Source organism: Cuculus canorus, chromosome 6 (assembly GCF_017976375.1).
Source record: "Cuculus canorus isolate bCucCan1 chromosome 6, bCucCan1.pri, whole genome shotgun sequence".
NCBI lineage: Eukaryota > Metazoa > Chordata > Aves > Cuculiformes > Cuculidae > Cuculus > Cuculus canorus.
Window position 1 is genome coordinate 42588064 of NC_071406.1, and position 25500 is coordinate 42613563.

The window sequence follows — 25500 nt, forward strand, 5'->3', positions numbered from 1 at the left end:
AGCAGGTGTGTAAAACACACTCTTACTAAATCAGGTGTAGCAAACAGGACCAGTGTGACAAGGCTTTCTGTCTCACAGGAGAACTGTCCCAAGTCTGGTCCCTGCTGGATTTCTAAAAAGCTCTGGAACAGGAACACAACGAGCACATTAATGCCAATTTATGTCAGCTTGCTTCTATCAGGGTACGCCCGAGAGCCCACACTCCCTGAAACCATGCAGGCTGGTGCCTCACCAGCTGTATCCTCCTCACGTCCTTGGGCCACAGCCCAAGAGTGTCATCACCTCCTTGTCACCAGCTGATAAGGAGCCTTCACATCTGAAATCACCACGCAGTAAGGGACAGACCAAGGGGCTGCAGCCTCAGCAAAAGCCCCTTGTTTCTCAGATGGTTTGGTGTCTTGACAAGACACCATTCTGTACCTTGCCTCAATCAAAGCCACTATTGGTCATTTTAGCTCTTCTTTTATTCATCTCCTACCAGCAAGTACCTCACACAACACGCTTGGTCCTCAACACCAAGGCAGGCAGACCTTTTGTCATTCGTGTCCCGAAGGGGATGAGTCTGCTTAAAATACTTCCACGAGGCTTCAACTGCTGCAAAGGAAACAGCAGCAAATTCATTAAAAAGCTGGGTCACTACACGTTGCCAACACATCACCGATACACAGGGATATCGTCCATAGGAGGAAAGCATAGGGCTCTGCACACACAGCTGCTTAACAGCTCTCTGACACAAACCGTGTTTCCTACTGAGCGGTGGTCCCTCACCTTCTTCCTCTCCAACTGCACAACCAGGGTTTCTCCCCAGAACAACACACACCACTCAGCTCCACAACCCTCTCCTACACTGCTCCTTTCCCACACTTTCCAGGACTACATCTTCCCCGCTGTGCATCTGGCCAACCATTGAGAGAGAGAATTGCCAGTGAACGAGGAAATTCCAGTAATCAACAGTTTTCCGAGTCTGTTTCCATATATTTTGTGGCTACCAAAAGCTATTTGGTCGGGTTTGTTTTTTTTCAAATAGTAAGCAAAAGGGATCTTACAGTTCTGCCATACAAATGTTTTGACAGTATGAACGTTCACCTTCCTCTTCTCAGCTCGTTCCAGTTGTGTCACAAGTACAGATGTGCAGTAACCAGTAATTACAGTTATGATAGAGCTGTATTGACAAAGCTTTATTTTTCAGAGCCTAAACTGCTACGATAATTCAGCCAAGATAAAATCTTGGCCTACAGGTGAAGTTTCAAGATGGTTCTAAGCCAAGCGAGTCTGGTTGCTTCAGGACACCCAGCTATGGATGACCTGACGTCCTCGCAGGCCCTTCCAGGCACCCACCTTCAACATCCACAGATGGCAACGGTACAGACAGCTGACATGATCCCTCCAAAACCTCAGTTCCACAAACCCATCTGTCTGCTGACTCAACACATCAAAACATGCCGGGAGTCATACGTGTACTGTCCAGATCACTGTGCTTTAATGTTTATTCCTAAGTCCAGAGAAATCCGCTCTCCCTTTCAGACCCTGGACTGTGCAAAGCTTTGCAGAAGGCACTGCTTTTCAGCTGGACAAGGAAGCCAGCTCTGAAGACAACAGCAGAAGGGATGCTAGGAGAACGCCTTCTGCATCCTGGCACTTCCTTAGCAGCGCTCCGCCACCACAGGGTTTGGTCTCCAAACGCCATGGAAACGCCCATCTTCCAAAAAGCATTAGCACCCTTCTGCCTGATACTGCAGATCAAATACCATAACGAGGCTTTTCCTTTTTCCCACGATCTACCAAGGTGTTAGATTCCTCGCTGCATTAGCAGGCAAACAGTACTAATTTGAATCCCACATGCTCCATGTAAGATGATGATACCATCATCTTGATTCTTGCTCGAGTTCCTTCTCGTAACACGCAGCCTGGGAACAGGCAGACTCTGCAGCGCGCAAGTGCTCTGCACAAATCCACAGACCAAACGAGAGGCAATGTCTCCGCTGGAGCTTATGGATTGTCTCTCTCCTCTGGCAGACCCCCAGCTTTACCCAGAGGGAAAGAAGCAGCTACCTTTGCATTTCACGGTTCTTTATAAAATATCGCCAATACAGGATCTATATATTAAAGGAGGAGGGAGACAAGGAAGAGCCATATAGCTGTTTGAAAACAATAATCATTCACTGTGACCACAAAATTATTTATTTAGAGCAGAGGCAGTGTGAAGCACTCTCCCGGGCTGATTATTATCTCTAGGGACCATGCCTCCAGAGCCAGCACTTCCCAAAATGACAAAAGCAGTGCTGGCAGTCCCAAGGACCCACACAACCCTTTGGCAGCATCACTTCAACTCCCGCTTCTCAAGCAGAACATAGCTTTACTGAGTCTGTCCCAAGGGACCGAGTTTCACAGGCACTGACCACTACCAGAAGCTCTGGGTTTCCTACAGTTTCAACGATACGCAAAACGGAGCTCTCCCAAAAACCATATTTGAAACCGCAAACATCATCAAATACCTTCTTGAAGAGTTTTAACTCTCTGAAGACAGCGTATCTGTCTTTAAAAACATACTATCGGGCTGCACTGTAAAATACACAACCAGCTTAATGCTCACCTGGGGACAGAAGAGCAACTACAATACCGTGACAGTAATAGAAAACAAAACTAGAACACCCAACATGCTGCTGTATTGGTCCAGTTCCTCCAAAATCATGAATATTTTCTGCAAATCTGGATGCTTCTCCTCCGTTTCCAAGTGCACAAATGAGTTTGAAAAGAAGGACAAAAACGCTCAGAGGTGTGGCACAAATTCCTCATAAAGGTGAAGGAGACGGTAAGTCTTCTAGCACAGAATAGAGGTAAGGATATTACAGTGATGCACAATCATGATTAATACAGAAGTCACCAATCTCTTTATTCCATCTATTTCTATCACAGCAGGAAATTCTTCCCCTTCTTTTTCTGAGAGCAAAGTTGGGTAGATACAGGAGGGAGGGAAAGCTTCAGAAAACACACTTTGGGTGGCAGGCAGAAGCAAAGCACATTAAATGCTGCTCCTTAGCTGCACTGAGACTCTCACTCTGGGTGCTGAAGAAAGCAAAAGTTTCCCTGAATTCCAAAAGCAAATGAAAAAGCTTCTTAGAAAAGAGGACAAACATTAAGTGCTCCTGCACAAGGCCACGAAACCCATGAGATAAGCCACTGGCTCACAAGAGTATTTCGGAGAAGCATCATGACATGCATGTCCTGTTGTGAAAGGCCTCCCTAGGTTCACCTTTTAAGACACTGCTGGAGAACATGGCAATCAAAGACCTGCAAAGACAGAAGTCCACTTACACGTCAACCTACACAGCCACCAAACCAACTCAACTCTGCTTTGTCCTACGTTGACATGACAGCCCCAACTTGCAAAATACAAAGTCTACTCTTTGTGTCTTTCTGTATCGCCCTGAAATTGCATACCAACCTCTTAATTAGTTTCCACAAAAGTGGCGAGTACCCCTGCATTCATTAAGTTAAAGAATATACTCAAGGGACCTGGCAGGTGGAAGTACCTACCTTGCGATCAGCTACTGAAGAACGGAGTGCAAAATCAGTTTGAGCACTTGAAACCTTTGGCACAGTTAAAACTGTATAACTAATAATTACACCACAAATCCATCCTAGTACAGCTATTACAACTAGTTTCTCACCAACAGTAGACGACGAATGCACATATCTCAGTCAGCACAGATCCGGACTGACCAGTCCAGCCCTTGTGACCAGGGCATCACATCTTCTCTAAACCTGGTGTTCCCATATTCTTATCTCACACTCACAAAACCAGAGGTACCCACCCTCGAGATCAAAAACTCAACACAATGTTTCAAATGTAACAACCATCTAAGAAATACAGAAGCATTATCTATACTTCAAGGAATTAAAACACAGCGCGTTTGTTCAGCAGATGCTGACATTTCAATTCCAGCCACTACAAGTGCTACTGTCACCTGACAGCCTAGAGGAGACCAAATACCGTGTTTCTGTCTTTCCCTTAAACTTCCATGTTTGAATACGTGCTGTGAAGATTTATTGCTTATATGTTCACACTAAACATTTTAACTTTGTGGCAGGTTTTGTCTGGTAATGTTCAGAAAGAGATTCAATCTCTAACCACGTTTGTCGTAAGTGTTAAATTACAGTATATGTACATTAAGACTTCAAGCATAACCAATCCCTGTTCTGTATTTACGTAGTTCCTTCAAGGAAGGCTATAATACGTTGCTAGACAGTCCCTGGTCGCTGCTTTTGGAGTGATCCTGCTATTATTCCAGGCAGTGGCTTGTTAAGCGAGCCTTTGCAACATAAGCTGTGCTACACATGCACTGAAGTCACCATGAGACATTAAAAGAAAACAAAATGAACAACAGCCACAAACAGCAAGACACTATTAACTAATTGTGAGCTACTCTATTAACACAGAACTAATCCATAGCTATTCAAGGGTAGCAAACCTATACAGAAATAATTAATCTAATTATGCTTAACAGAAATTCTCAAGAAAAATAATCAAGAAAAATTCCTTTCTACAGTTCCATACCCCTCTGCTTCTTATAACCAAGAAACACTCCACTACTACTGTCTGTAGCGCCGATTCCTGAAGTCAGGCTGCCTTTCCCAGGCTCTTCTCAGTTGTGTTTCCAAGTAAAATCAGCTGCTCAAGCTGATCTCAGACCTCGCACTTCAGTTGTGCAAATTCAAATGCTGAGGCACTGGCCCAGGCTGAAAACACAGGAGACACTGATATTTCGGTAGAAGTGAATACTTCTTGAGCCATTTCAACGTTAAATTAACACATACCTGCCACGATTCGAGCTTGGCCCCAACAGACAGAAATCTGTTAAGTTTTCCTCACTAAGCTTTAACCAAGGGCTACTTGGAGGAAGATGCTTTTCGCATATTCTGCCCAAACCCCCTCATGGTTCCATCTGCAGACACTTTTGCAAATCACCACATGGACCAACAGCTGCTTTGAAAGCTGAAGGTGCCTCCACGTCCCACGTGGAGAGGACGTGGTGGACACCACAAAACCCCTGAAGTTTTTGTGGCTCTTCTCCTCCAATGCTAGGAGCACACAGGAGCATTAACGTTATTTCTGCTTCCAAAGGTTTTGTACCAATATTAATACTCCTGGATATCTGAAGAGGGAATCTGCTGATACCTCCTCTATTTGTAGACCTTGACAAGTACTGCTGGCAAAGCAGCATTGAAGGCTTCTCAAATACACATAGAAGCAAAAACCAAGGCTTTGGGAACAATCAAGCAGATGACAAGTGGACCTAAACCCTCCGATGTGTAATCCAAGACTCTGAACAAAAGATCACCTTTAGGAACCCGAGCAAATCTGGAAATACCACCTCATGTACACTCTGTGGGAGCTCCAATTTAAAATGGTCAACAGCTTGGAAATAATTTTTTTTTAGAGTCAAGCAAGAACACAGCTCATAGAAGAGCTGCAGATTTAGAAATGGAACTGACTATGTAAAGCCTGGGGATCTGTAGATTTTGCAGGATTACAGAGCCCTCCTTGACTAGCAAGACTCTGGCAGAGGGTCTGAAAGAGCAGGATGCTTCTGAGTCCGATCCAGTTTCTCAGCAAGAGCAGCAAGAACAAGCAGTCTCACAGATGGATCCGCGTGGGAGGGAGAAAGGATAAAAGTCTGCCTCGGGAGCCTGTTCCAGCTGCTACTGAAGCCTCAGAGGAGCTGGTACATATTGGGCAGTTACCTATAAAAACCTAGCTTTTTATGAAGCTGCCTTCTTCTTTCCTCACCCCATGTTTTCCCTCCATCCTACTATTTCTGCATTTGAAAGAGTTCAAATCAAAGCCGAGAGCAGTGCTTGACAGAGGGCAAATGAGTGCTGTGAGTTTACAGACAAGATCCATCTCATTTCTCCATTCCTTCCTTGTAGATCTTCCTAGCTACAATAATTCTGAAGCACAAATATCAAAACTCCTTCTAAATATTTGACTGAGAAGTGATGAAAAATGGTATGGCTTTTTTATTAAAAACCCTCCTAATGACATTTTCAGCGCCAGGAAGCATCCACGCGACCAGCAGATCGCGAGCTCTTCTGAACGAGTTATACATCCCCTTGCAAACTTAAGAGCAGCTGAAGGTTCCTGTGGATGCCCATGACAAACACAACAGTTCAACAGATTAAGAACCCACTCCATGCAAGTCAGTTTCAGCAACTTGTAATGCATCCTCACCTTTTAAAACTCACCATCCCATTACAGCTGTACGGGAGTCCCGCTAAAGCATTTCAGCGGCGCTGAGATCTCTCTACTTTGCTGAAGCCCATCTCCAGTGGGCTGCAAGAAACTCGCCAAATCCTCTCCCTCCATGCTGCTGGCATAGCAGACATCGAGGGGAAAAAAATCGGATCATGATAGAGTTCACTGATCCAGCCACCATTGTTCTGCAGACTTGCTCAATAACACAGCTTCCAAACAGTCTTATTTTCTTCACCTGCTTGTGCACACACACACAACTTTCCTTTCCCAGGATACTGACACCTCTATGTAATTAGTTTTGGGAAACAACTGAAAACCTTTGGCTGGCCAACCACACTTTCACTCTACCTTAGCTTTCTCAACTGCTAAAAAAGAACAATCCACAGTTCATTACCTGGGGTTGTTTTTCAAACCCTCATGTAGGGGTAGGGAAAGGCAGAGAGAAGAACATTTACCTTTGCTATTCAAGCGCTTCAGCTGGTACATCTGAACTTCGTGTTCCTTCTGACAAAGAATCACAATTGCTGGTCACTGGCTGTGCCTAACCCATCTGGTCCGCCAGCACAAAATAGCTGAGTACATGTGTCATCAATCACTGTTAATTACTTCATTAACTTGGAAAAAGAATATTGACTGTTTTTCAAAGAACAAACATTGTTTAAGGTTACTCTAGTTCTTTTTTTTTTTCCCTCAATTGAACGCTAAATAAATAATTCAGTTTGAACACCAAAGCAATCCTGTCACGTAACTCGTGCAATTCTTTTGTCTAGTAAAACATTTCCCCAAGTTTCCTTTGGACCTGACTACATTGCAATGCTAGTTTTAACCAGCATTAAGTTTAACCAGAACCTTAATTATGTGTGTTCTCACACACTCCGTGCTCACTGCACAATGTTAACTGCCCTGCCATTCCCACCTGCTATCACCGTGCTTTCCAAGCTCCGACCTTTGCCATGCTCTTGGAAAGAAACATGCCTCAAGGTCTCCACAAACAAGTTGCATCATTTTCAAGTGGACATTCAGCCTTCTGCTGTTCGCTGCAAAACAGTGACACAGAAAGAGAGCGATCACAAAGACCTGTGCGCTTTTATCTGTGACACAGATGCCCAAAGGTTTTTGGCACAGGGCAAAAAAAGAAGTAAAACACAACAAAAAACCCACCACGAGTGTTGTCATGCTAACTGCACAGACTAAAGCCAACTGAGATTCCTACAGCACGATGCAAACTCCCACCTGGAGGGGCTGCTCCAGAGGCTGGACAGGCGCACCCCTGAATGTCTCACTCCCGCCCCACCACCTCCGTCTCCCTGCATCCAGCACACACGCGCACCTCCCTCTCAGGCCAAGGGACCCTGCTTGCTCACCAAGCCTCCTCCAGACACGCTCCCTGTGAAGAGCCACTTAGCTCGGTTCTTTATGACATTTTTTCATGTGTCACAGGCTTAAACATCCATTATCAGAAAGCAGTTTTGTCTGAGGACAGCACCAAGCCCATTTTCCCAACACAGATGACACACACTCCCTGAAACAATCCACCTCCTAATGCACCCTCGTTAGGCCACTGGTGGGAACCAAAGGTGAGCCACCCCCGTTCACACACACACGCACCCTCCTTCGCTCCTCAGCCCCATCTCCCGCGAGCCTGCTGCACAGGGATGCAGATCTGACACTTTCCCATGTTTTATTACTTCTGCCTTGCACCGAACGCTAACGCTGTGACCAAAACACTGCACTTCTCACAGCAACACAGCGCTTCACAGCCCTTGTGGTGTGACTATTCCACCCCTGCTCTCAACGCGCCTCCATGACCCTACAGCCAATAAAACTGCCTTACAGCACAGTGCGTTACACACCTGCGTATCTCACTACGTGAAGGCTATTAACCAGGGCGTTACCTAAACCCAAATGTTACATATCGGCATTGTGCGAAGAAAAAAAAAAAAAAACTTTGCCTTTAATTGTTATTTATTTATTTGTCGAGAAAACCTTTTCTCCTTTCTCCATTGGTGCATGAAAAGTGATTCTGATGCGCAAAAGCGCAACAGAGAGCAGTCAAACACTACAATTCAGGTAACTGATGGAGTACTAAATGCTAAGGTAACAGTTAGTTCTGCCACGCAAAGAACTTTAAAAGCAAAAACTGTAGCTACAGTTTAAATGCCGTATAACAGGTTAGCAGGCAGGGTCATTTTTCCCTTTCGGAATGCCCTTGCTAAAACCCACTGCTTTTAGGCCAACGCGTATGGGGCAAGGAGCGCACAGCGGGCAGTGCAGCCAGCTCCGTTGGGTCCTCCACTGCTCCTGGTGACACAGGATCACCCCTCGGAACGGGACAGGGCATCCTGGGCACCGTCTGCCAAAGTTGCTGGGACATCCAATATGAGTCTGCTGGTAACCAAACAGGCAGCAATCCCCAACGGAAGCTGAAGCAAACTTATGTCTTCACATTCACAGGGGTTCCAGGATTTCCACTTGCTCCATTTTTTAAATTACAAGCCAAATTCCCAAGCCAGAACAGAAAATTAACTCAATCACAAGAAAAATGTGGATGCTGCTGTTGAAACACTGCAATTTTTAATGACCAACATCAATCTTTAACAAAAACTAGAATCCTCGGTCAAATACTTCAAGCTTGCAGCTGACAAGCGAGAAAAGCAAAGAAGGAACTGACATTACTCAGACTTCAGGGTGAGGGTTTGGGTTTTATTTATTACTTTATTTATTTTTTACAACATCATCATGCCAAAAAAAGGGACAAAACCCTTGACAGCAGCACTTGCAGTCTCCCTTCCGAGGGGCAGAGGCCACCAAACCCTTGAGAGCTCCCTTCCCAAGCATCACCTCCCACACCAGGGCTGTCGTCTCACCCAGGATGAAGGAAGAGCTCCATTTACTTTATGATTTAGACCACATTTTACACAGCCCATTTCGTCTGTTTGCACAACATGAACACAGCAAGACACACTGGAATTGTTTGTCAAAATACAAAAACTGGATAGCAGAGCCATAAAAAAAGGGACATATTTCAAGGATTGATACAGTATCTGCCGTGGGAGTTTTAGGTAGATTTGAGAACACTGACAGTTGGCAGCTGAACTGACAGACTTCGACTCAGCATCCTCAAGGATGCCTCAGAGCCCGTGCTTCAGGATGCAGGCACTGACATTTTGTTAAGTTTCTATGATCTATGATTAAGACTCATACAGCTGTTTATGGCTTTACATACCAAACAGGATGTACGCAATGCTCTTCCCTGTAAGATACTCCTCTTTCAGAAGTAATTTAAACCTGTTTTTTTCCCCCTTCAGTTTTCTCTTAATGATTAAAATGCTACTGCCCAAACTTCAGGGTCTTTTATTCTGACTTCTGGGGCTTGGGGTACCTTTGCACGCTCCTAAATATGCTCCTCAAGGGTCCACGCTAGCGCTGTTAGGTCACACACCAGGAGGAACCGCTTGGCTTAGGAGCTGCCAGTAGCCACCAAAGCTCTGCTGCGCAGCCTCCTTCTGTGTTATCACCTGCTATCTCCAATACTCCAAAACAAATGAAAACGAAGGAATGCAAGATACTTCAGAAATCTTTGGTTTTGCTGTTTTTAGATGTTAATCTGGATGAACATTGTGTTACCACAACCATAATGATTACATTATGCCAGAGGACAGCCTGACAGCCACCACTCTCAATGACCACTCATGAATGCTGCAGGTCCCCTTCTGCGGGAAGTCACTGGAGACGCAGAGCCAGCTACAGAGTGCCACCAAAGAAAAACAACTCCTTCAGACTGCAGGCGTCTCTGAACAGTCACCGTTCCGCACCAGTTTTAAATTCTAGCAACAGCAAAGCCACCGTGACTCCCTGTCACCTGAACACATTGCGCATGTAAAGCACGCGCCAAGGCTGGGGTAAGGGAAGGGGGTGGGAAGATGCTTTTCCTGAAATGGAATTGGGAGGTCAGAGCAAGTGAAAAGAGCTGCTGACAAATCCAGACGCTCAGAAGCCAGTAAATATACAAACAGGCAGCCACATCTACCAAGAGTGCAAGAAGCCAGTAACGTGCAAAACCAACTTCAGTTCTGCTAAAATGTTTTGCATTAAAGCAAGAGAGACAAGTCCAGCACAGAATACACAGAACAGTTCCCTCTGACCAACATGGCTTTACTTCTCACTCAACGAAATACTGAACAGAGGTTTCTATTCAGAAAACGTCTCCACTTTGAATATTGCAGTATTATGCATCGCTTTGGACGTTTACCTTCCAGCATCCTACTATAAAAGGGCTCTGCACAGAGATGCAACCACCCCGACAAAGCCACACAAACTACCAGTTTACAAACCCGCCTATAAACCAGGGAAGAGCTTGTTGCCCTGAAGCCACAAACAGCAAATTGCACACAGGATTTCAGAGAGAGGAGAAAATAAAGGCTATGTTGACCATGCATCCCTGAAGACAGATATTATAGAGTAAGAACTAAAGTTTACGTGACTTGATAGCAAATGATAAACTCAGGAGAGCCGTTTCAAAAAGGCAATACTCGCACATCCATCTGTTGTCTTGAAAGCTTCGAGAGGCACACCAAGCAGAAACAGTTACGTGAAATATGAAATACTTAAATGATTTCTTTTTATATATATTAAATACATATATGTGAAAGAAATACACGCATATGAAAACAACAAAGCCAAAGAAAGCATCTCTTTTTATTTTCACTTCATTTTATCTGCCTGCCATCTCTGAATCACAGACAGACTCACAGGCTGGTTTTGAATACGGTCCGAGACATGAGGAGTGGCTGAGAGAACTGGGGTTGTTTAGCCTGGAGGAGAGAAGGCTGAAGGGAAACCTCATCGCTCTCTACAACCACTGAAAGGAGTTGTAGTGATGTGGGTGATGGTCTTTTCTCCCAAGTAACAAGTGATGAGAGGAAATGGCTTCAAGTTGTGCCAGAGGAGGTTTAGGTTGGATATCAGGAAAAATTTCTTTACCAAAAGAGTGGTGAAGCATTGGAATAGGCTGCCCAGGAAAGCGGTGCAGTCTCCATCCCTGGAGGTGTTCAAAAGTCATTAGATGGGGCATTTCGGTACATGGTTTTGTAGCCAAGGTTGTGTTGGGCTGACAGCTGGACTGCATGATCTTAGAGGTCTTTTCCAACTTTAATGCTTCTACAATTCTATGCCTTTTTCACACTGATAAGCAACGGCGAATGCAGCTCTTCCCTACCACGGCAGGAGCTAAACTCAGCTTCAGTAACTCATTTCATTCAACAAGGCTGTTTCCTAAAAGAGGAAAAAAATGTACTCCAACTAGGATGCCTGCTTGACAGCCCTTGGCTTCTCTTCTAAGAGGCAGAAGATAGACAAGTCAGCTACCTAACAAGCACGGAGAACTCCAGCAACTGCCAGTGTCAAAAAATAAGTATGTACAGGAGCTAGGAAGATGTAAAGAAAAAGAAAAAAAAAGAACAGACCTTTCCTGGCTGAATAAGCCTCCCTCATACAGCACAAGACAACAGAAACAATTTACCCAGAAATGTAAGCCACTGCAGGGAGATTAAAGCATCGTACAACTGCCCAGACGCAGGACCTGCAGCCAGCAGTGAGGATCCGGGTGTCACCTCTTGCAGAAAACCATCTCTGATCTCTCCATAGCCAAAGTAAACATAACAGAGAGCGACTGAACACAATGACACCCCAGCAGAGATCCCTCAGCAAAACTCGCAGCACTGAAGGTCCCAAGGAAAGGCTATGACAAAGCATGTTTGCTGGCAGGGAGGCTAAGTGGGAGACACGGAAAGAGTTCCCGAGGGCTGCTCTAGGAGAGAAAAGCCACACAGAGAGGAGGGGAAGAGACAAGTGACGGTGGAACGCCCCACCACGAAACGCCTGTGCTCAGCCCTACGCTGGGAGCCAGTCTCCTGCTGCCCAGAGAGCAGCCAGTGAGGCAGCCTGCAGCCTCTCATTCCGTAGTCCTCCTGCAGCTGCAGGAAAACACCAGCACTTTTTCCTACGTCTGCTTGAATTTCACACCCACGCTTGTTGGTTGGCTACAGCATATGCTCAGAATTCACTTCTCTGTATTCAGAGGCTGTGATAATTTAGATTTTTGTTGCCAGTGTTAAGAACGAGCCTCAGAGCTATACACTGAGGCCCTGGAATTTAAATATACGATAACACTGTAAATAAAAGGAAACAAATTCCTTAAGGAAAACCTTTCACATGCCAGATCAGTTCCCAATAGTAACTGCACTGCTTTGACAAGAGATAAATATTTACAGTCTAGAACAGAGAACACCTTGTGTTGCAGTAGGAGGAATGCAGCCGCATCAGTCCCCAGCATACTTAAGAGGTTATTTTGATTGTTTTTATAAAAACCAATCTGAGTACTTAGAAACACACACGAGTCTGCTCGTTTACACCACCGAAACGACAAACTCAAGGTAGTCACACAGAGAAATCGTCAAACATACTGAATCTGGAACAGATTTTCACAAAAGGAGACCTCATCCCCCAGGGAATGCAGACAGTTTACAGCAAAAGTCTAAATTATTGCCAAGAATATGCTGCTTTTTTTTTTTTTTATTTTATTTAAATATAGCCTAACTCACTTCTCTTTAAAGTTTTCTAGTGAATATAGTCAGCAAGGTTTTTCTTACTGGGATAAAAAGGCAGCAAGGAGGACCAGATGTCAAAATGCCTAGGACTGTGGGGTACCACATCAGCTGTACCCTCGGAAGAGGGAAGAGAAAACTCAGGCTTTAGCTCGTTAGGCTATCTCTCAGCTTCCAGTGTGCCTCCCAACCTCCCAGCTTGATCAGCTCCTTCCAGCAAAGGAAAGAATGTGGGGAATGTCATTCAGTACAGCACTTGGGAAGATCTAGGAATGGAAAGTATACAATAACTGGATATCCTTCTAACGAGGAGGGGAGATAAGCCCCATGCAAAGATGATGCTCTCGCTTCCAGCACTGGATGGCCCCATCTCCAGTTGCTTGGGTTTTCTGCCATTTTAAATGAGGTAAAAAACCAACTAAACATGAAAACTTTTTTTTTCTTAATATACAGTCTAAGCAGTTCTAACTCCAATTTCTATCAGGACCTTCACAAAGCCAGCCTAGTTTAGCTCAGGATCTAATATCTGGAGTGCAATACTCCTCACCCAACTGCTATTTGGGCTTTTATGGCACATACCCTTTGAAATGCAGCAGCCCAGCCGCCAGCAGGCTCATGGAAAAGGTCGATGTCTATCTCAAGAGTCTCGGTTTTCTTACTTCCTTCTCCTTTTACGATGGAATTACTACCTTTCCCTGCCTAGATCTCTCTCACACCATGGCCAGCACTACCCAGTGATACCATCTCCACACCCAGTCAGGCATTCTGCCTTATGTTCTCTATACAAGTTCTTCGTTTGCTCCCTAGCCTTCAGCATCCCTGTCCATCAGTTTATTTTTAGACCAGCATTTTTATAGCAAAGACCAGAAGCAGCACACTTTCACTGCCAAACTGAATTCAGATGAGATTTCCAATGCTGTCAAGAACTGATGTTAAGCCATATAAAATGGGTACCGGCTACGCGTCTGCCACCCAGGACTGCTGCTTCCAGCACTGTGTGCACTGTAGCTCTTCCAGCTCCCCAGACCAGCAGCCCCAGGTCACAGCCGGCCCATAATGACCAGTCCATACTGCCCAAAAGGGACTCACCTCTCTGTCAAAAGAATGGACTGTGCTTTGGTTTTTCATGCGTGTGCAAGCTCTCCACAAGGAGAAGGATTTGACCACCCCCCAGCCGGAATACCAGCTATCCTGACACTTGCAGTGCCACGGAGCAGACACAAGAGATTTGCCAGACACCACCTCCTCTTTCTGTTTGCAAAGCATAATCTAGCACAGAAACACCAGCCAGCCAGACCCATATACAGCCGCGGAGGTGAACGAGACCATCTAGACTGTGTAAACCCACCCAAACCCCACACGGAGCGCTCATAAAATTCACAGTAAGAGCCTTTTCTATTTCCAACGACTGACAGTACGTGCTGTGCTTATCAGGCCATCATCTTCACGGTGAACCATAGCCAGTAACAGAGACACACTCTGCCCTGAAATCACATCAGCAGCTACATCAACATAAGCCTTTACGTCTACTGATCCAGAAGTCTAACTAGCTCTTCTGCACGCAAGGTTTGATAACAGGTAACAGAAAAACTCAGACTGCAAGGTCCCTTGCACTGCTTCACAGCTTTTGTGACGCTTCAAGCGGGAAGTTTTTCCCGAATGCTAAGACTTCGTTCACAATTATGATGAATCCCAACATCGAATGCTCCATTCAAAGCACGAGAAGCAGAGGAGGCAGCTCTGCTGTACAGAGATGAAGAAAAGCCCGGAGGAAAGATAGTTGAGTACAGCCCCCAACAAAGGGTTCGGTACCTACCACGTGCCATCAGAATAAACACCCTGCTGTTCACTCCTACTCCTATTCCCCCTCCTTCGATTGTGCTTCCAGGCTAAAAATCCCGCGTGAGGCAGTCTCCACTCAAATGCATTCTTCAGCCTCTACCAAGCTCTGACAGCAGGTAAAAGTCAGAGGAATTAAATAAAATGTTCTCCCAAGCAAAGCACTGCCATTAGATTCAAACAGAAAATCAGTCTTGAGTAGGAGCACAAAACAGAATCCATATGGAAAACAATTTATTTTAGGAAGCTCATTTACATCACATGAGCAAGGAAAACGTGAAACGCAAATGCAGATCATGGTAGCCACTTTCTGTTCCAGTCCATGGGAAGGATGGGTTACTCAGCAGGATATCTAACACTAGATTTAAACATACTTGATTGTGTGTGTCTTCTTCATCCTGCCCTCCCTTCCTCTTCATCACAGAGCAAAGACAACACACACATTTCTTAGCGTACTCACTACCAAGCACATCTGGGTCTTGTTTCATTACACTGCTGCAGAGCAAGAGCAGCAGCAACTGAGCTGAACCTAGAACATTTCAGTGACTGCGCGATGCTCATCCCCACCCACAGCAGAGGCGAGGTTTACAGAAACCCAGGGGTTGGTTTCTTGGCCAATAGCAGAAAACAGCAACCACGGGCCAGACTTTCTGCTTTGCAATGGAGCAAGGGAGGGCCATGCTTATCTCCAAGCTAAGGAAGATGCGGTGAGCATTGTACGGAGCCATCAAGTTCATTGCTCCTCGAGACACTGCAGGGGCGCAAACCGCACTCCCAGCGACTACACCATCTCCTTGGAAAGGTGGCACAAGGCAGCAGGAAACTACACCTTACGGCTTTCTTGCCTTCTCGGCTTTTATAAAAGGTGCCATCATTCATCCTCTCCAACAAGACCTCCAGAGGACCAAGAAACGGGACCTCTTCTGAGATATGCCACAAAGTTCCCTTGCTCCCTTCTTCCTCAAGCACTCTAAAGTAACAAGCCAGGCTTCCCAACAGGGAGCACACCCTGCTGCGAAGCAGGAGTCCGGCACTGTTTCAGAGCCCTGCTTCCTTGTTTCCACTGAGGCTCTGAGGAGTCTCTTCCAGACTCACTGACAACACCAGGTACGGCAATGGTTTTTATGTTTTAAGAAGTCTGTGCTGGCTGAAAAAGCAGCTCTTGTTTTGTTTGAAAAAAAAACAAGTTCCAAGGCAACGAAGCTAGTGAAGGGTCTGGAGAAGGAGCTGACCAAGGAAGTGGTGGAGTGAACACCCTGGAGGTGTTCAAAAATTGTGTAGATGTGCCACTTCGGGACGTGGTTCAGTAGGCACGGTGATGTTGGGCTGGCGCTCGGGCTGGATGATCTTAAGGGGTTTTTTCCGACCTTAAAAATTCTATGATTCCATGATCTATGCAATACTCTCAAATACAACCCAGCCTGCAGGAAAGCTCAGTTTTACCTACAAATTGTCCTTTTAAGACCCCTCTTGCCTGGCTGTCTGTACCACAGGTCTCCCCTTTCTGCTGGTCTTTGGGAATTAGATAACCTTTCCATCTGTACTAGGTTGCACTTTGAGCACGTGCAGTCAAAGTCAAGGCCCATCTCCTATCTCATCCCACCTCCTCCAAACTAACCAAGATTCCTAAACAGCTCTCCAACTGGCACTGCATCTCTAGGACACAGCCTTTCCCTTCTCGCCACCACACCTGCACCCTTCCCTGAGCCAGCAAGCTCCCAGGGTTAAAATTATCCCATTTTACAGAAACGTTAGCATTTTAAAAGGGTTAATTATACAACTTTCCTTCATCTCATTTAACACTGCACTTCCGTTCACATTATTTGAGCAGAAGAGACGATCTTAGGGCTCCACACATCACCAGAGCCTGCAGCAATAAGGGAGGACAGTGTTTTGTTTACTACAAGAACTACCTGGACTTAGATTTTAACAGAATCCAGAACAAACACTAACAAAAAGTGGACAACTGCAGTTTCCATGGGTAAAAATGTAACTTCCCTAACACTCTGAGCAATGCTCCCTTTCTGAATACTCAAAGGGAACAGTACAGAACAGAATCAGTTCATTGTTTCAGGTCTACACTTTGAAGCTTTCCTTGGAGCGATGTACACAGGATGGAAAGTTTTGTCAACACAACACCAAAACCTGAACATCTTTCTACCAAGTAAATGCAATGGGGGCTATTTTAGCCTATTAGGAAAATGCAACACAGTAAAAGTTCATTAACTGGCTAGAGATAACATTGTGAAAGCTACAGGGTTTTATTGAAGTAAAAGGAAAACTGAAATGGGAAGACAACTGGATTAAAAAATGGGAAAGCGAAAAAGACTGATGTGCTCACCTACTTTGAATCTTGAAGAGCAAACTTGAATAACTGCTAATTCAACATGAAATGCTCAGAGACATTGTTGCAAACACAGCTGCAATGCTGCACCTTCCCACCAGGACCTGTGACAGGCCTGTTACAGATAACAACTACCTCTCAAACGTCAGTTAGCGCGAATTGTATCACCACACTGACACTATCATATGCATTTGACAAATGAAATCTGATTTTACATCAAACGAGTCACAGTACACTGATGTTCACAGAATTTAACAGTAATTAAGCCTTAGTGACAGGCACCTCATTAGAGCACCAGTTCTTCAGAAAAATTAATAAAGTGAATTATTTCCTATGTGTGAAATATCAAAATCCTTCACTACTCATAAAAGATAAATGGAGTTAATCTCATTTGGATGTCAGCGTTCACCAGAATGAGAGTGGTACACTTAAAAAGATACTTTAAAACAACCTATTGGATGCCCAGTCCGAGGTGTTCATCGTTTTATCCTACAATTGTGAAAAACAAAACCCTTACAAGATAAGTCTTCATCCAACAGCTTACTGGCTTGTTATAAAATGCAGACACAAATACCCAGGAAAGGTCTACGGGAGATCAAATGTGAAGGAAAACCGGGAAGTGAACACAACTGTGATGTGTCCATACCACACGGGTATGATGTGATCATACCCCTATGTTACGACCCACTCCTGACACCAGCGGCGTCAGGGCCCCACCTCAACCTGCTCGGTCAAAGAGGGAAGATAAAAAGGGTTTTTTCGATATCTCTGCAGCAAATCGAGGATCAACAAATCTCTCAGGGTAAATTCAAATGCACTATTTACTTTGGTAACAGCCAAAAATCACAAAACAGATACTCAGGTGCACTCCGAGTCACAACTTCTCACAGTTACAAAAACATACCCCAATCTGTTCAGATCACAATGTGACAGCTTGAACTCAGCCAAGGTAGCTAAACAAACTACAACACAACTCAGATTTGATCCATACACCACAGTGCCAAGAGAAAAGAAGGCACAGCACGATAAGTCAGACAAGGAGAGAGAAAGATGTAGCAGGGGAAAAAGAATGTAGCGGTTCCTAGGGAAAACGTGGTCCATCCAGCACCAACTCTTCCAACAGCAATCCTTCACGAACACGTGGTGCAGTAGTTGTTCTTCAGGCCAGTTGAGCAGCAGCACTTCTTCAGGCTGGTTCCATGGAGTAGTGGCTGTGCACCACGCCTTCTTGGCAGGCACTACTTACAGGGCAAGTCCACCCCTATTAGCAGGTGGGGGGTCAGGGGGAGAGTGGTGCCTGTTTCTACACCTCCCCCTCTCATTGTTAACAAGGAGCCGCAGAAAAGCCCCTCACACGCTGCCCTGCACTCAGACAATGTTTGAGACACAACAAATACAAGTAAAGAAATGGGTCTTTACACTCTACCCCATGATTTAAACATTGCCGCAGAACTCAGGTGCACTCAACCTTGCAAATACAAGTATAAAAGTCATCTTTACACCATGGCAGGTTCTCCAGTTGCCATTTTGGCACGTCACATCTGCAACACGGGCAGCTGGAACACTTGCGAAATGCTTTCCTTGATACCATCACCTCATGGGCAACGTGATGCCACAACACCACTTTGTCACACCCTATGGATTCCGGCTCCTTTCTGGTCCTCAACCAAACTAAACAGCTGTCTCAGAGGCTAAAAAAAGAAATATAAATTAACAAAACCTAATCATGACCATGCTAGAAAGAGGTTTCTTATTAGCCTAAGATCCAATTTTGAAATTGCAGCTTTTTGGGTTTTAAATACTCTTCTAAGTGGGATGAAGGTTCAATCATTCGATGAGGGCAGCCGGGGAAGAGTGCCCATGACCAGAGCCAACACACGCTCCTTCGCATGAGCAGATGGCAGCTGAAGTGGAATTTAATCAAACTTTTCTGAGGGAATATCCAATAGGAAAACATAAAAAAAAAAATGAAGTCGATCAAGATGTGTCTAATAATGAATGCCATGGAAAAAAAAAGCCTGATGTTTTCATAGATGAAGGCCAAGCTCTAATTCCTTGAAAAGGAAAAACCACAGAAGCCTTCCAAGAGATTTTACAGTCTTTTACCAATCTTCCCTTTTTCAACATCATTATGCAACCTCTGCATGCTTTCGTGCTTCTCTACCCCCTTATTTTACCCATTCTCTCCCCTTCCCCAACAACTTCTACTAAATCTTGCAAAGCAGCTCCTTCGGGAGAGCCAGAGACACAGCGCATGTTTATCGCTTCTCCTCTTCTCAGCTTAAGCTGCCCAAGTCTTTCAGGGGAAGAAGCACTGCCCAAAACCCACTTGCTGTTCAAGCAGTCCTGGCAATGACAAGCATCACTTCATGAATCATCTGTTACACACTGCCTTATCAACACGGTCCACTGCAGGAGTAAACCCGGCCCACTCGGTTTTCTGCATAACACAATCGCAATGCGAGTGGCATTCGTTACTGGAGCGGTCAGAGGAGCTCCCTCATCCAAGGACTCGAATATACAGACAACACAGGTAAGAGACGATCTAAATCATATCAAAATGCTGAGACGCATTTCCTTCCCCACCACACAAAGCTTTTACGTCGATTTTTTAGACTATTTACCCGACTTACTAGCTAACAGTATTGCCACATCTCTAATTATGAAAGCAGATGGCTTTAGTGTTTCTGCTGCTTCTCAGCTTAAACCATTTGAGGAAAAATCACACATTTTCATGGGTGTTTCCCCCATACCCAGACCTGAGAGATCTGCAAGCAAGCCGAGTAGAACCAAATTCCTTTCATTGTTCTGGAGCACTGCTGTACTTGGACCTGGGGAACCTGGAAGCAAAGGTACGCGGAAAACAGAAGCTATCTATTAGGAAAGCAGGCGGAAAACTGCAAAGCAGTTTCGAATTCAGTGGCAAGATGCATCCATCAGCTCCCCCCGTCCAGTAACACATCGTTACAAAAGCACAAACTCAAAGGATTCCAGCGGGAGTTAGAACTTAAACCCAGCGACTGGCCTTGTAGACCAGGTAGTAGGATGGCAAAGATTACAGAAGAGCAATGGGATAACCAGAAACAAGCCAGAGGTAAACTGGAAGAACAATGAAGTAGATGACACCAAAGATGCCAGCAAGAAGAGTTAAGAATACTTGGCAAATATTTAATGAATGTCGATACCAATGCCCAAATAACATGTTCCATTAATATTTCCTTGCGGTTGTGACAAGCTTTGTCGTTTGGAACAGGCCAGCAACAGATACTGTTAAGCAAATAAACTATTCTGGTAATATTACCATGCGTACTGAACCATGGATGCAGGACAAGTAGAACGATGGTCCCAAGGGTTTGGGGTTTGTACTATACATATACACACACGCGCACACACAGAGTGCCAGGGAGTATTTATTTCCAGTAAATACAAATACACCCAATGCCAAGGAGTGTAACACAATCACTTCTGTAGCTGGAAGACGACTCCAAAGACATGTTTTAACCCCAAGATTAAGCTGGCACAGCTGGGCAGTGAGCATTCAGGCTTTCAAACTCCGTGGAGAACACCACGTTAGCATACATTTAGGCCACTCCACCCTGACCGCAAGCCACCCCTGAGAAAATAGAGGTACAAGGAGTTACTGCCACCTTCCAAAGGCACGGCACAGCATACAAGCATCAGAGGAACGCTTCCAGCAATCAGAATTGCCAACAATGAAGACAGCAGTCTTACAGTGCAGCATGCCCAGTATTTAACCGATCAAGAACATGAACGCCCCACAAACATTAAACTGTCAGCTTGCCCTCCTTAAGGAAAGGCGGTGCAGCAAGTTTTAAGAGACACTCAACATACCAGCTCCTTTCAGCACGAGTTATTTGATAAGAACATTTATGAGCAATCCATTTTAAAAGCTCTTGCCTATCCTCAGCTCTGGAAGATGAAAGAAACCTGGCCTAGAATACTTGATCCTATCACATACTACGTATTTGGTGGCAAGTTTTCGTCTCAACGCTTTGTTTTAAATGTGTTTGGGCACATCCAGGTACAGAAAGTCTGTTGGTTCCTCGGATCTGAAACCTACAAATGATCCTAGAGGGCAAGTCTCAGGCATTGCACCAGGTTTCTGAATCACAGATACACCCTGACATGGCTTTAAAAACTCTGCTCCCCAGAAAGCACAAAGCCATTTCAAAGAGGGATTAAGAAGGCAATCTCATCTGAAACCACAGACTCTTGCTCAGTTTTAACCTTTATTTTTAACAAGTTCCACTCCTCGCCCTTGCAGTTTCTCACATGATTTAGGGCTGAAGACAGAGACCAACTCCACCTTTTCAGCAGTCTGTGAACAGCCGGCTCCTGTGCCTCCTCCACCTCTGCCCATGGCAGAAGGTGAAGGGAAACAGCAGCGCTCACCACTTTCTGCTTGAAAGTCTCGCTTGCTCAAGCTGCTGCTTTGAGGGATGTGCAAGCCTCACGGCAGGCAAGCTATATCCCCATGGTGAAAGTAGAAAGACCTGACAGGTTAGACAGAGCCTCCTTCCGAAACCATCCGCCACCTAACGTAGTCCTAATATCTGCAAACCTTTCCCAATCCAGACACTCCAAAGGTCTGGGAGGGAGCCTGGGGTTCAAGCCCTTGAAGACCTAGGCAAAATTCATTTCTTTGAGACAACCTACTGCCACCTGCATCCACCTAAATCTCTCTTCTGAGCTCCTGTTACCAGGTAACTTCTTCTGAAGTTCACCACTCTTCAAGCGTCTGTAAACACACCGTTCCTAATTAAGAAAATAACAAAACTCATTTCAAGCAGGCCGCTGTTTTCCGCTCTTCTGCACTAATACGATGCTGCCTGTGAAGGAGAAAGTGGCATCCTAACCAGCACAAAGACCAACATATGCAAGAAATTCCTTTTTCCATTTTATTCTCTTTGCTAGTGAGTCACCACCAAAAGGCAAACGAAGTTCCACCGGGGAGTTCCTGTGCATCGCATATCAGGGCCTCGGTGCTCTAACCCTGCTGTCTCCTAACCTGGGTGCAACAGACGCTCCTGGAGCTTCTCAAGAACTTCTCCCCTGCTTTCCCTTGATGCTGACTACATGTTTAGAAGCTCCACACCTGCCAGTGTTCCTTCCTTTAGGACAGTCTGTTGGAGATGGCACTACACAACACAGGCTGCCCAGCAAACATTCCCTCTGAAAGGAATAAAAGCTTCCACAGCACACACACGCCTTTCTTTCATACCTCCATCCCATTAAGTCGATGACAAATTCCTCTAGTATCCTGAGGTAATTTTCAAAATGCATTTTATGCACTTTCTAATCCGTCCACTTCCTAAAGCCAAGTCCTGAAGCAAAACCAAAGAAATCAGAGGATGGCAATGTTAAATTGTAAAGATTTAACGATTTTTTTGGATCTTTTCCCCCCCAAGTTCAGACACCCAAGGGCACAGCTCGGTATCAGCCCCGGCAATCTGTCAGGTGCGCACGCTAGAACACGCCATTCAGACACAGAGAAAAGTCTATAATCCTAGAAAGCCGTGCCTTACATATTGCGCTTGATACAGAAAATCTGCAGCCGCTAAAACTTACTCTAACTGGGTGGCATTTTACATTTCCAAATGTAATTGAGGGAACATGTTGCCATGGTTACGGTAGGATTCTGCAATAACTTTGATGCCTTGTAATTGCTGTATATTTGTATACAAGCAGCTGAGCTTCCTTAATTCAATGCCCTCTTAACTCTTTCAGAGAGGCTGCAGAGCGACAACGGCAGCTTTTGGGCTGAAAACTCCACACAGCGGTGGTGGAAACATCAGAAACGATTAAAACTCAGCACCGCGACAGACTGCATTACAGGAGGGGAAAAAAAAAAATAAAAAAATAAAGAATCTGGTCCTTGCCAAGAACCAGATTATTATATAAACTTCAGAGCTCCTTAGCTTTTAAAAATGTTGACGTTAAAAAAAGTCCAATTCAGATAATTAACTCCAGGTAGCTTTTGGCAACAACTGAAAGCACTTTGACAGCAGCGAATACAGCACAAGTCCCATTTACTGACAGTACATAACACCAGTAAATCAAACTGCATTGGCAGGGAGATTATTCACTCCACGGTGAAATTCACTGTAGCATGGAGGGCCAAAATAATACTTGCTCCATCTCTTCGGTCTCAAATTAGCATTACGAAGACAACAGAATACAGAAGCTGGAAGCAAGCACGAAATAAAGCTGCCTGGATATCCCTGTGGAGAAGAAACAGAGAAGACCCGAGAGGACCTACACCCCGCTCCACCCCCCAAGCTGCAAACCCCATCCCAGATTTACAAGTGATTTTCACATCCCGAATCCACCCACACCTTTCCAACACAAATCCCACTTCTTAGCAACATTTTTAGACTTGTAATCCAGCCTGGAATATCAGGCAAGCCTGTAACACGAAATCCACTGTTATGGCCAGAAACGGGTGGCTGCAGTAACAAGTCCGATTTATGCAAATCTTCCCAAGCAGGTGACGGAGAAGCAAGCAACAACCTCAAAACCCCTCGCACTGTCCTGAAATGCAGGCACAAAATAATTTCACAAGTGTCTTGGAGGACGGGCAGGTTGGTCACCCTTCCAGCGGTCACGGCACCCAGCTACCGCCTCCAACGCTTGCCAAGGAAACAAATTCCCCTGCTGCAGATGTCCCACCACTCCCACCCCATGAGCAGCATCCATGGAGCTGAGGGAATGCACAGCATTCCCTGACAAATCCACATACAGAGCAGCTTAGGGCAGCTTCCTCCAGGCTCGCATCCCGATGATTTGGGCTTTTCCCCAGAACCTCATTCTGAACCACTTGAGCTGCCCAGACCTTCTCCCCATACTCCCATCCCAATCCATCACAGCTACTGAGCTGCTGCCCCCAGATTCCCATCCCAAAGCATCCCGTCTGCCCAGTCCTTCTCCCCGGACTCCCATCCCGATCCATTTGGGGCTCCCAGACCTCCTCCCCAGACTCCCATCCTGATCCATGTGGGCTGCCCAGACCTCCCTCCTCCCCAGACTCCCCTCCCGGCCGCTGAGCTGCTGCCCCCCCGATTCCCATCCCAATGCATCCTGCCTGCCCAGTCCTTCTCCCTGGGCTCCCACCCTGATCCATCCTGGCTGCTCAACTGTTCCCTCCGCATTCCCATCCCGAGCCATCCTACGTGCCTCGCTCTGAGACATCCCGACCCATCCCGGCTGCTCAGCCGTTTTCCCCGGATTCCCATCCTGGTCCACCCCCCCCATCCCCGTTCATCCCCCGCTCCATCCCCATCCATCCCGCTCCATCCCGGGGGGCGCAGCCGCGGGCTCGGAGCTGTTACCTCCCCGCCACGCCGCCGCCCCATTTTCCCCTCCCAGCACCATAAAACGCCCTTCCCGGTTATTTTCGGGGGCGCCTGGCGTGCGGCGCGTTCCGGCGGGACCGGTCCCGGTGCAAACTTTGCTCAAGTCCCGCGTTATTCCCGGGGGGCAGAAGAGGGAAGGAAGGGGGGGAAGGGAAGAAAGGCCCGCCCGGTGCCGCAGGGCCCCGCCCGGGCTCCGCACTCACCGCCGCCCGCATCGCTCCCCGCCGACCCCGCGCGGCTCCGAGGCGGCGGCGCTGCTGCCGCGGGGCGGGGGGGGCGAAGGGGGGGAGAGAAGGGGGCGGAGCCTCGGCGGACCCGGAGGGGCGTGGTCACGCACGGGGGGCGTGGCTTGCGGCCGCGCGCGCCCCATTCACAAAAAAAGCGCCCAGGCGCCGCGCGCGCTGAGTGGGCGGGGCAGGCGCTGCCGGCCACGCCCCCGGCCCAGGCTAAGCCCCGCCCCCGCGTGCGCCGACCAACCCGAGCTCTCGACTCTGCCCCATCCCGCGGCGCGGCGCCAACGCGATTGGACGCGGGCGCTGTCACTCACCCGCCCCCCACCCCCCCCCGCACACACACCCCCCCCGCCACCTCCCGGCTCTCCGCGATGGCCGCGCGCGCGGCCGACCCCCGCGGGAGCCCCGCGGCCGAGAGAGAAGCCCCGCCGCCCGGAAAAACCCGTCGGGCACAAAACGCGGGCGTCGTGGAGGAACGGGGGGAGCGGGGCGGGGCGCACTGACCTGGCTGCGGGGCGGGGGGAGCCCGTGCGGCGATGGTCCCCGGGGCGCGGAGACCGCGGCGGGCGCGCGCCAGCCGAGCGCAGCGGGCTCAGCCCGTGACGGCATCCGCCATCTTGGAATTTTTAGATGGAGAGTCACGTGGTGCAACCATTTTTCCCCGCGGCCAATCAGGAAGCGCGGTTTATTTATAGCCGCGGCTCCCTCTTTTTTCCACCCCCCACCTCCCTCCTCCCCGCCCCCCCCATCCCGGAGGGGGGCGGCGCGCAGCCAATCAGTGCGCGGGCCCGCCCTGAGGCCACGCCCCCGGCGCGCCCCCATCGCGAGGGGGACCGTGCGCTCGGACATG

At 46.9% G+C, this 25500-nt stretch overlaps 1 protein-coding gene across 2 annotated transcripts in view; it reads right to left on the reverse strand.

Annotated features, from left to right (window-relative positions):
- The window catches only part of HDAC4 (histone deacetylase 4), a 257352-nt gene extending 232052 nt beyond the window's left edge, over positions 1–25300 (reverse strand). Inside the window, exon 1 of one of the 2 annotated variants that reach the window (XM_054069692.1) lies at positions 25155–25300. The gene's annotated coding sequence lies outside the window, so the exon portion shown is untranslated. Of the gene's footprint in view, positions 1–24620; positions 24693–25154 lie in introns of those variants that run through there. The other variant, XM_054069693.1, reaches the window with a different exon arrangement.
- Positions 25301–25500: the final 200 nt, after the last annotated feature.